The sequence below is a fragment of the Amborella trichopoda genome, chromosome 11 (genome assembly GCF_054954075.1).
Source record: "Amborella trichopoda isolate Santa Cruz 75 chromosome 11, AtrichopodaSantaCruz75HAP2 v2.0, whole genome shotgun sequence".
In the NCBI taxonomy this organism is placed as follows: domain Eukaryota; kingdom Viridiplantae; phylum Streptophyta; class Magnoliopsida; order Amborellales; family Amborellaceae; genus Amborella; species Amborella trichopoda.
In genome coordinates, this window is record NC_142346.1 from 2,860,469 (window position 1) to 2,873,189 (window position 12,721).

Consider the following 12,721-nt stretch of genomic DNA (forward strand, 5'->3'; position numbering starts at 1 on the left):
CGAGCATAGTGGCTCGATTAAGTTCAAGCGAAGTTCAAAAAAAAAAAATTTTATTTTTATTTTTTTTGCACTTGAGTTTTTTCAACGGCATTCTTACAACCACTCAATTTGAAATGCAAATGACAAGACTGATTGTAACCTCTTTATACAAAAAGTAAATGCTCTCTTTTATAATTTTCCTTTTTTGCACATGTCTAGTTTGTTTTTTATATACTTAGCCCTTTCCCTCGATTGTATTCAAACCAATGTTCACAAAATCAGCCGAGTACTTTTAACTTGGCCGAGTTACTCAAGCTCGGACCCTTGCCGAGCCCGAGTTGTCCTGAGTTAGGTGCCCAACTCAGTGACATTAAAAATAAATTCAAAAAATTTAATAAATTTTTTAAAAAAGCAAGAAATTTATTTGGGATATATATTTTTTATGTTTTATATCATTTTGACAAAGATTGGGAAGTGTTTCAGCATTAAATACTTATTTTTATATTTTCCATCTATTTCAGATTATTTCAAAAATACCCCCAGTCATAAACTACTTTTTTTAAAAAAAAAAATTGCTACCTTTTTAACATCATTTTGAAATATTTTGCGTAATCTTACTCAAGACATATATTTCTTTTTTTTTTAATTTTTTAAATATTTTTAATAAAAGAAATTTCTACTATGGTACTCGGCACCAATAAGCTGAGTTGCTCGAACTCAACCTGAATAATCAGCGCCGGCCAGGACTGCACTTTCTAACACAGAAATGAACATAAGAAAAAGGTGCATGCAGATGAATAATTATTGTACTTGAGAAACTCTGCATATAAGGAAGTGTGTTATTCATCACGTCGTGGTTCCTCTCCCAACCTACGGACCCAATTGCGCGTTTATACGGGAATGTGTCAATTTTTCTTATCAATTACACGTTTTTATTTATGTGATTTATACCCACCGACCTTTTCATCAGTAGCCTTTTTTTTTTTCTCCTCAATTACCCCTTCTCTCCGGCAATGTCAAAACTATTTGATGGAGGGAAACAATAACTTCTCTCTTTTCTTTTACTTTTTCTTTTACTCTTTTTTTTTTTTTCTTTTTCTTTTTGTTTTTTTAGGTAAGCTTTCATTGAAAAAAAATGGAAACAATAACAAAAAAAAAAAAAGGCACGGCACTTTCCCCATCATATGTTGTGCTCATAGGGGAGGACACTGTGCATCTCCTCCCTCGGTCAAACTACCTAGTTATAGGGGTGGCAAGAAGCCAACCCCCACACTTCCCTTGTCTCCATAGAGCCAGCCCTAACCCTGTTAGGGTAGGGTGAAGCTAAACCAAAAAAAAATGAAGAAAAATAAAAGAAAAAACAAGATATAAAAAAAAAGGCCACGTTGGATTAGCATTGGCCCTAGCCCCGCCCTGGGGCCACACAGGCCGGGTCGCCTAGCCAATTGCTAGCCCTACCTAACTAAATTGACTTTTTTAGTCTAAAATTTTTGGACCATATAAAATTTACTTGATGAATATTTTTAAAGGAAATTTTGAATTTTGAGTTTTGTGACACTTAGATCTAACTCTTCACAAATTAGAGCTCTCTATTCAATGTTTAGACATTAGTTTTTTTCTAGTACACAGTTTTATTGGGGATTTTTTTTATGAGATTATTCTATGAGTCCTAGAGATTACATCCCCAAAATTTGATATCTAAAAATTATCCGAAACACGTATTTTGCTTGAGGGAGTCATGCGGGAGTAGGAAATCTTTTGGCATATGATTTATTCTTCACATTATTAGCATCAATTGCCCTCCTTTAATATTGCGGGACAGTGGAGCAATTGAGGAAAAAAAAGAAGGCCCTCTCAGAGGGAGAGACGTGGGCATAATTTACGAGAAATATCAACCAATCCCGTAAAAAACAAACCCAAATTAGGTCTGCACGTAATTTTTCTTAATAATAATAAACAACAACAAAAATTTACGACTACAATAGGGGTCCACTCTTTCAAAATTTATTTTGAATTTGGATTTTGGATTTAATATTTTTCAGATTTATCAACTAGACCATCATAATCATGAATTTCAGAAGAAAAATAAATATTGAGCATCAAAAATTAGTTGAATATGTATTGGTTTTTATTTTTTGGATTGTTCATTTTGTTTCTTTTGAGTATGGTTGAATTTTACTTTTGCTAAAGTTTTGGTTTTAGTTTTCGCTACTCTCAATATTCACTTTGAAAGCCCCAAATTTGTGAATACGAAGGGATATTGGCTTTGAGTCCTAAATCTTCATAAATAAAGAAAGATGACTTAGGTGAGCAACTCAATAAATTCCTTTTAGGCTAGGTAAACTTTGTTAAAGGCCAATGGGTATCTCTTTTTTTTTCTTCGATATAATCACTTTTTCTCTTCGCTATAATCAAGGCACAGGTGTTCAGGGTGCTAGTTGTTACATATGATATATCGAGTTCCAGTCCTATCATAGGCAGAAAGTCTTTTTCTACTTGTTCATCCACTTATCCAAATGTTGAAGGGCTTAAAAGTCTCTCCCTTCCCTACTTGGGAGATGAAGGGGGTAAATTCTATTTTTGCACAATTTTGACATTTTTGAAACCATGCTTTGCCACATTTGTCTCTCTCCACCCTTTGTTTGAGGAGGACATAGGGCCACCAACATATAGAAATTTAAGCATGTGGCCATGTGACAGGGTAAGGGATCTCTCTCACATCGAAACAGTTGGTCCTTGCATAGGACTTGTCCAAGTAGTTGGTTCTAGATTGGGACTTGTCAAAAAACAAATGAAAAAAAATAAAATAAAATAAAAGGCAGACGGGCCAAGCCAAATCGGGATGGCACCGGCCCTAACACTTTCCCTCCTAGCCCGCTTATGTGAAGTGCTGGACTTTTATTTTTATTTTTATTTATTTATTTTCAAGCACATACAAAGTGTTATTTGAACTTTTTCTTCCTGAGTTCAGTCTTGAGGTTTAAGAGCTTACATCCCTAGGTTTTCGAGTTATTAAAATACTTCTAAATTTAATTTGACCAAAGGGAATAAATGAACACTATTTCTCTTTCGAAAATTTAGTGGGGAAGTGTCACCCCTCAAGAATTTACAGTACTGATATTCCTGAGATGTGACAGTCAAAACATATATATACATCTATTTTTAGGACAAATTTATAATGGCGAATTCTTACAAAGTAACAAAAGAAAGTTTAAGCACAACTACAATATCTTCTAGAGTTGATCCTGATGAGCACTCAAAATGAAACCGCAGTTATCCTGAAAAAAAATGCTTACCATAATTTGATGAGTTTGGCTACTTAGTAAGTGATCATCATAATCCTAACAATAAGCATGGTTGAAAGATATCAATATTTTCAAAAAGAAGATCTATTAACAGAAATGCATTAACAGTTTCACTTTCAAAAATGCATAATTAAGTATAATCCAAATAAGTGAAATGCATATAACATTTTAACGGCAGTGCATAATTCAAAGGATTTCACAAATTACCCTTCTGACGTCCCAAGTAGATCACCTATATACCCTATCAACGTCCTGATGGGTCCACTTAATCCCTATCGACGTCCTAGATAAGTCCACTTAATCCCTACAGGTCCACTTATACCTCACCGGCGTACCGGATGAGTCCACTTAATCCCTACCGGTATACCGGATAGGTCCACTTATACCTCACCGGCGAACCGGATGAGTCCACCTGCATACTTAAAGTATTTCTAAATCTCTTTAAACATTCGAAAGTAGTAATATCATATACTCAACATATCACTGAAATTATTAATATGAATTTCACTGAAACAATTAATAACAGTCACTTTTAATAATATTTCAAAAATAAGCAGTCAAATATTTTGGGCTCAAAGTTAGAAAGGTAGCAGTTCGTAAAGACATTCTAGCATAATTGCCAATTTAATATGTATAGAAAACTCTTATAGAGATTCAAGAATACGGAATTATCACAATTTATGGGATGTCAATTCGCAAATAAACATTTCACAGACAATGCTATAATCAATTGTAAAAATATCAGTTTTCAAATAATAAGGCAGTCATTTGCATATGAAATTTACAATATCTAAACATTCAAAAACAATAGAAAGAAATCCCACAATTTTACTAAAAGCAGAAATATCACATTTATTTCTAATAATTTTACAGTATCTAAAATTTTCTAACAATAGACGAGAAAAATAAAAAAATTTATTTCTAAGAATTTACAGCATTTAAAATTCTTAACAGTAAATAAAATTTCACAATTTTACTAAAAGTTTATTTTTTAAAATAATGAGGTCGCTTGCGCATAAAATTTATCGCACCTAAAATTCATGATAATAAGCACAAGTAATTATTTCATTTCATTTTTAAAAAGAACGGATTATTTTTCAAGATAATGAAGTCACTTACCTAAAATATCTGAAAAGGAGCTTTCGATAAAAATTGGGCTAGAGAGAGAAGCTCACTGTGTTTGTAAGAGGGCGAGCGAGAAAGGAGTTGTTAGGCGACGTCTTACCTTTCGTCCTATTTAATTTCTTTAAAATGCCTCCATTTCATGTATGAGGTATTGCGTAATTGACCACCTTTAACACCTGAAAACACGTCGCAAGGCAGCTTAAACCAAATAAAGGTAAAAGCTTTTGAAAGTAGTGATGGTCCCTAAGGACCATCATTCTCATATGGACCATCACTTATTAAAAGTTTTTTTTCTTTTATATATATATATATATTTGAAATTTTAGGATTATTATAGGAAGACATGTCCCTACCCTTTTGTTTCAAATAGATTATGGAGTTAGCTTTTTTGAAAGTGTAAGCCGAATAAATGGATACTATGCTCCTGCAAGAGTTCATGACATAGGGATGGACAAATAATCCATCTACCTTACCCTTTTTGTTTCTTTGAGGATTAGGTTTTTTTGTTAATGTAAATGTGACTATACTATAACGAGGCGCATTAGTTGTATCTGTTATTGAGAAAGCCTACTTTCCGGTGTCCATCTCTACCTCACCGACTTAATTGTTTTTCAACATAAATCATAGAGGCATTAACATTGGTCAACATGACCTATGGTGGTGATTGCACTTTGGAGAATGTCAATAATCAAGAACCACGATTTTCTACGCTTTGTACATGAAACCGACGGTGGATGGTCCTATGTGCTGGTGTACAATCTACCTACCCTCTGATGTATTGCATATTTATACATATTATTTACTATAGCTCACTCCAAGGTGTGGCACTTTTCTTCACATTATTTAGTAAAGGGTGTGGTTTGTATAAGACCGAGGCTCTAGACAATTAAAGTAAGGTGCACCTTCAAATAACGTCAAAATAATTGTTTTAGTATTAGAAATCTTTATGATGACCTGAAATTTTATTTTCATCTCTAATTATAAAATTTAAAGATTTAAAATAGTATGAATCGAGCAGATCTATGAACACTTGAAAATCCTAAAAATTGATGATCTAGATAATACATTACAATATGCACTATTTCGAAGACTTGAAATCTATTTTTTCTTATGTCCATACATCTTGAAGTCGAGATGATCTAATTGGGGGTTCTTCATCATCGAAACAAGCTCTAATAATGAATTAGTGAGACACACTACAAACACTCTCTCAGGCAAATGAGCATATTCTTTTTATCTAAAATTTTGGGATCCCATTTAGAATCACCATATGAGTATTTTTAACTAAAATGTTTTGATTGCGCATCGTCGCACTTCAGCATACTCATTCTTAAATCTTAATTATGGCGGCTTCAAAAGTACCAATGGTTCATGATCAAGAAGGTAATCCAATCACTGATTATCTACTAAAATATGGGACTAGATCCTTAGAGGCTACACTTTGGCATGTTAGACAACTTGATTTTTCAAATCTCCTTTCAATTTAAGGTGTTGCGAAAATGTCTTTCTTAAGGGCTACCCATTGTGCTTCATGTAACTTTCTCTTGTTATTAATAAAAATCTGTAGAGGACCCTTTTCGACTGAAGTACCCAAATTTTTTTTTTTTTTTTTTTTTTCAAGGACACATGTATCTAGACAACATTTTATTCTTGTCTTTTTTTCGAGCCAAGTCAATAGGTTATGGAGATCATGTCCTTGTGATTTAGGGTCCTAAAAATATGGAAAATTGTTTCATGTGGGCTGCACCAGATTTCTACATATGCGGTCTAGAAAGTGTAAAGCATCTATCTTATAGATGGATGCAAGTAGGTGTTCCATCTTAAAACAATCAAAACTAACGGTCCAAATTTTTTCTTACTAGAATTATTATTTTTAGTTTTTAAAATTTATTTATTCTATTCATGATCTCCACGTTAGAGATTACATGTCTGTAAAAATTAAGTCTTAAAATCCATCTCAAAAATAGATTTGTTAAGAGGCATGCATTTCTACATATGTGGGCTTGGCCACATAGCAACCGGTTCCTAAAAATATAGCTAGATAAGGTTTTAATTGAGGGAGAGAATTGATCATATGCTCTCCATTGATTAACAACAACAACAACGATGTTGATGATGATGATGGTGATAGTAAGAATAACAATAACAATAACAACAATAATAAATAAAAATAAAATAATAATAATAATAAATTTTATATAAGATTACAGCTTTAAAATATAGAATTGAGGTGTACCTCCAAAATCCATTGCAAAAGGTTGTTTTCATATTGGAAAACCCTTTAATTGATCATCTCAACATCGAGATATATGAAAAATAATAATAAACAAACTAAAAAAGAGAGAGATTTGAATCCCAAAAATAGTGGATCTTGCAACGCATTGGCAGGACCGTCCATTTTCAAGATTTTCATGTTTTTATAGATCTATTTGATATGAACTATTTTTGGTGTTTAAAAATTTATAATTAGATGTGAAAATAGATTCTCAAGCCATCCTAAGAACTTTTAGCACTAAAATTACTTATTATAATAAAATTTGGAGGTGCACCTTACTTTGATTATTGAAGGTTGCAAAGATAATAATAATAATAATAACAATAACAATAACAATAATAATAACAACGACAACGACAACGACAACGACAACGACAACGACAACGACAACGACAACGACAACAACAACAATAATAATAATAATAATAATAATAATAATAATAAAGATATGCTCAGGGATTTTATCAATTGGCTCACTTAGTTGCCAAAGATGAACAAATATTCCCTCCTATTAATGCTGTATGTATGCATGTGGGTTGCCTTTCATGTCTTCTGTCATCTTAAAGGAATTAAATTGGGGCCTTGACCAAAAGAACTTGGGAAATTTCTCCCTTCAAACGATGAAATATTAGTTTTGACCCAAAGAGTTTGTGCAGTTTTCCGCCATGTTCATTTATTAAAGATCGGAGCCCCTTACACTCCAGCTCAAGGGTGAGTTGGCTTGTTTGGTGGAAGAAGCCAAGAGTGGGTTGCCAAACTAGCGTGTGCCATTGAGAGAGAGAGAGAGAGAGAGAGAGAGAGAGAGAGAGAGAGAGAGATCATTATTTTTATTTTTATTTGTTAGGTAGACAACGATTTTTCATTAGAGACAGAGGTCATTATTTATATCTAGAGAAAGGTCGTTCTTTTTAGGGTGCAGTTTGTATATAGCCGAGGCTCTAAACAATCAAAGAAAAGCGTACCTATAAATAGTGTTGAGAAATGTGGTTTCAATACAGGAAATTTTTGTGATAGCCTTAAAATATATTTTCATCTCTCATTATAAAATTTCAAGCTTAAAAAAAAGCATCAATCTAGCATATCTATAAAAACTTGAAAATATTGAAAATTGACTGTCCAAAAATGGATTACAAGATATACTATTTCCAAAACTTGAAATCCAATTTATTCCCCTATCCATCCATCTTGATGTCGAGATAATCAATTAGAGGATATTTAAACATCAAAACAACCTTTTCTAATGAAATTTTTGAGGTACGCTCTAATTTGATTGTTTAGAGCCTCACACTTATATAAACTTTTTCCTTATTTTTATTGGCTAGAGTGGGATTCTTGTTGGTAGAGAATGACTTTGCATTAGGGAGCTAGAGGGGTCATTATTTATATCTACTGGTTAGGAAAAGATTTTCTAAGTTTTGTCTGGCACTGAGTAATATAAGGGAAACTATTTCCACTTCCATCGTCCTTATCACTTAAGAATCTATCTATAATGATTGGGCATGAATTTAGAAAGTAGATGTTGCCATTGCAGAGTTTTTAAATGGTGTTGGTCCCTTGGATTATGTCAAATTGTCCTAGGTTTGGAGGTAAATAGGTTTATTTATTCACTCTTTCTTCTTTTTTAAAATATTCTTGTCTTTATTCATTTCTTTAACGGTCGTCTTCTAACTCGTTCAAGAGTAGATACATGGCAAATACATAGAAGACAACCATTTACGCATAAGAATCAGTCTGCATCTAAGATTTGCTGACAATTTTTTTTTTGATACAAGGAAACTGAAGATTGTAACACAATTTGGCTTGTGCAAATGAAAGTACTAGCCGTGTCTCTTTTCTAAAGAGAAAGATTATATAAAATTTGGAATTTGGTAAAAACTTGTTAGTAAAAGAGTGGGTTCGAGTCCTGTTTTTTTTTTTTGTGTGATAATATTTGAAAAAATTATTAATATGATAGAAGATTATAACCATCTAATTATTATAAACAAGTCATATCGTCATATACCACCAAAGAAGAGTGTGAAGCACCTTTTTTGGCCAGAGCATCAGCCATTTCGTTCGCCTCCCTATATACATGATGAAAAGATTTCGAGTTTCATTTATAAAGAGAAAAAGTGCCCTTTCACCTTGACCCAATGTGACTGTGACTCTTGAATTCCCAACCGTCAGAGGGATCCAACAGTTACACAGTAGGACACCTATTAGGGTTAACATCTGTCGACCTTAATAAAAGGCTAATTACGGTTAAAGAATAACAAGCCATGGGGCATACACATGCACGGGTGCCTCTTGTGCTGATGCAAGTGTAAAGCGCGTTTCAAATGCCCTCGTAAATGTATATACATATTTGCATTGCACACTTCGTGTGCTCGTCCTTCTCTCTTTGGTTTTTATTAAAACATAATGATAGCGGTGTTTCCATATTTAAGCACCACTTTCCTTCCTCCATTCCTCAATGTGCTCTAAGTAACTCACTTCTCCTCCTACAAACAAGAACAAACACACTTTCAAAAATGTTGAATTTCAAAAAGTATATTAGTTTAAAATAATAACTAGTATTTTTCATATAAACAATACAACATTTAGTACCCTTATTTTCTTTCACGTGGAAAAAGAAAAAATATTACCTTTTTTCTAAACCAATAAATTATATTCAATAGCCTTGTGAATGATTTGGATCCAAATTGATTCTTCTTAGTCTCAAAAGATTATTGTTTGGATCAAAATTTGCAATTGGGCAATATTTTCTCAAAACTAGCCTCCCCATTCTTGAACCTAAAATTCCATTCCATCTTTCTTGAAATCTCGCCCTAATTTCTCGTGTTAGAGCGCTCTAAAATAGTTTATATAGAGCCGAGGCTCCAAACAATCAAATTCGAACCTACTCTCAAAAATTTCACTAGAAGAAGATTTTTTTATACCCAAATACCTTCAAATTGATCATCTCGACAATGAGATGCATGGACATGAGAAAAAAAAATAGATTTCAAATTTTGTAAATAGTGTATTTTATAACGCATTTTTGGACCGTCAATTTTCAAGTTTTCATAGATCTATCAATCTACACTATTTTTTAAGTTTAAACTTTATAAATAAAGATGAAAATATATTTTAAAGCTATTAAAAAGATTTTCAGTATGGAAACCACATTTCTCACACTATTTGAAGGTAGGCTCTAATTTGTTTGTTTAGAGCCTGGGCTCTATACAAACCACACCCATATATATATATATATATATATATATATATATATATATATATATATATATATATATATATATATATATATATATATATGATTTATCTAAAGTTAACAACCCTTCAAAATACAAAGGTTCAAGTTATAAGGGGTTGTGATGGGTATATTTATCAAAATAATCATTATTTTTTTATTAAAAAATTATTTAAATATGTAACTTTACCATTAAGCAAGGGTAAATTTGAAATTTGAAATTTTCACAAAAGTACAATTTTGAAAATTAGTATCCTGAAACTTTATTTGTAGATGTCATTGTCCTTTAGTTAAAATTTCAATTTTACCACTTATGGAGATGACAAAAATACCCTATGGATTGTAGTAATATTTACAAATTTGTCCTACAAAAGTAACGTTTTTCAAAAAATAGACAACAAAATTAATAAATCCATCATTCACAACTCTCTCTATCTTGAACTTATATATATTCATCATTATTTATAAAGTTTAAAGCTTCAAAAATAGTGTAGATAAAGAGATCAATGAAAACTTGAAAATCTTGAAAATTGATGGTCCAAAAATACGTTACAAAATAAATTATTTCCGAAACTTGAAATCCATTTTTTTCTCGTGCCAATGCATCTTGATGTCGAGATGATCATCCATTTTTTCTCATGTCCATGCATCTTGATGTCGAGATGATCATCCATTTTTTTCTTATATCCATGCATCTTGATGTCGAGATGATCAATTTAAAGGCATTTGGGCATCAAAACAACCTATTCTAGTGAAATTTTTGATGTAAGCTCTAATTTGATTGTTTAGGAGAAGTCTAATTGATCTCTTTGTATACTTTCTTTTTCAATTACTAGATAATGGCCCAAAATTCAAACACAATCAAATAATTAATCTTCTTTCCCTTTCATAGCGTGGCAAATGGTGAAGGAGACGCCCAAAGCTCTAGGCAGCATTTCCCCACCCAAAAAAAAAAAATAACTTCTTGATGCTAAACTATAACTTGACATAAGGGTAAAAAATCTATGTTCAACTTTAATTATGAAATTTAAAATTCTAAAAATGCTACAAATCGAACATATTTATATAAACTTGAAAATAGATGGTCCACGTAACTTACTACAAGATACATTATTTTTAGGACTTGTAATTCTTCTTTTTTTTATATTCTCATATCTCGAATTAAGATGATCAATTTGAAAGATTTTCAACATCAAAAACTCTTTTCTATTGGAGTTTTGAAGTGCACCTTACTTACTTCTATAATATAATAAAGTTGCAACCTTACTTATGTTAAACATAAATAGAATAAGTTCGTTATAAAAGGGGCGTCCAAAAACCATTCAAAAATATTTTACGTTTATGAAAGACCATGTAGAATATATGTTGTCCGAGGTACAATCACCTGTCTTTAAGGTTATTATAGGGTTTTAAAAAGTCCAAAGTTCTGCAAAGGCCCCAAACTCTAGTAATAGTCATTTCAATATTTTGAATTAAATCTTTCCTTACTACCTTTCAACTCCATATTTGAAAACCACCTCGGGTTGTAATTTATTATTTCTTAGATTTATATTTTAGTACGCCTCTGTATCTTTTTCAATCACCTTGCATCATCCTCACTCGTCAAAGTTGTTTTCCAATTAATTGAGGTAAGTGGTACGACTCCATGTTTGTCATTTTGCTTTATTAAGGCTTTACTTTTAAGCAGTAAGACCGCGTATTTTTTTTCACTACTTCCAACCATAACCTTTGAGGTTACCTTTCACTATTTTTTAGCCTTAAGGATTCATAATAAATTTAGATAAAATTTTATGTTGACTGCCTACCTAACACAACCAAATTTGACGAGAAAAATCTCTCTCCATCTCTCTCTCATAATCATCATTTAAGATCGTCCATAGGACCGTGAGTAGAGATGTAGAGGAAAGGAGAGAAGAGGCATTTTTTTTTGGAGAGAGAAAGTTATGGAACCTTTTTCACTTAGACTTGTAGCAATGTGCTAGAAAAGTCTTCCAGTTAATGGTTGGAGGGAGTTTGTACCGGTGGACACGCATTTGATGCCCTAAGGCCCTCAAATCAAATTTGGCATGGTGTAAAAGAAAATCAATACGATATTTTGGAGTTTAATAAATCTATAGTCCCAATACTAAAAATATAATTGACTGCAAAATGAAAATATTGAGCTCAATATCATCTTTCCCTAAATTAATAAAGAGGTGAACTAAAAAAGATTTGAGAAAGTTATAGGGGGTACAAATCTGTACACCCAATCCCACATTTTTTAAATTAACTCATATTTATTGGGGGCTTATATAATTTTAAAAAATATTTTATTTTGTATTTAAAATTTTTAAGTTTTATATTTTATTTAAAACATTGAAAATTTAATTTTTTTTAATTTATTAATTCAAATGATAAAAATAAAATATTAAAATATTCACAAAAATTCAAATAAACATTCTAGAAATCATATAACATAAAATTAATTAAAACTAATTAATTTTGATGGAAATTAGATCCGTTAAATCTAGGAATTTATCAATATAAGGGAGCAGTCCACCTTCAAATGCAGACCACGATACACCTAACTTTTTCAAACTGACTCAGCATTCCCCTTGATCCACAATCTACTGCAGGACTCATGATTGGACCACCAAAGTCAATCAATAGACTAGATGATGCAATCCAAATTTATAGATTTTAAGTTCTCGCCTAGAGACAAAAAATTATGATCCTCCAGACCATGATGCAACCATGACTTCATGATACATCGAGGTATTCTCTCACACATTTACACGCTTCACCCTTATAAGTGAATCTCAATACAGC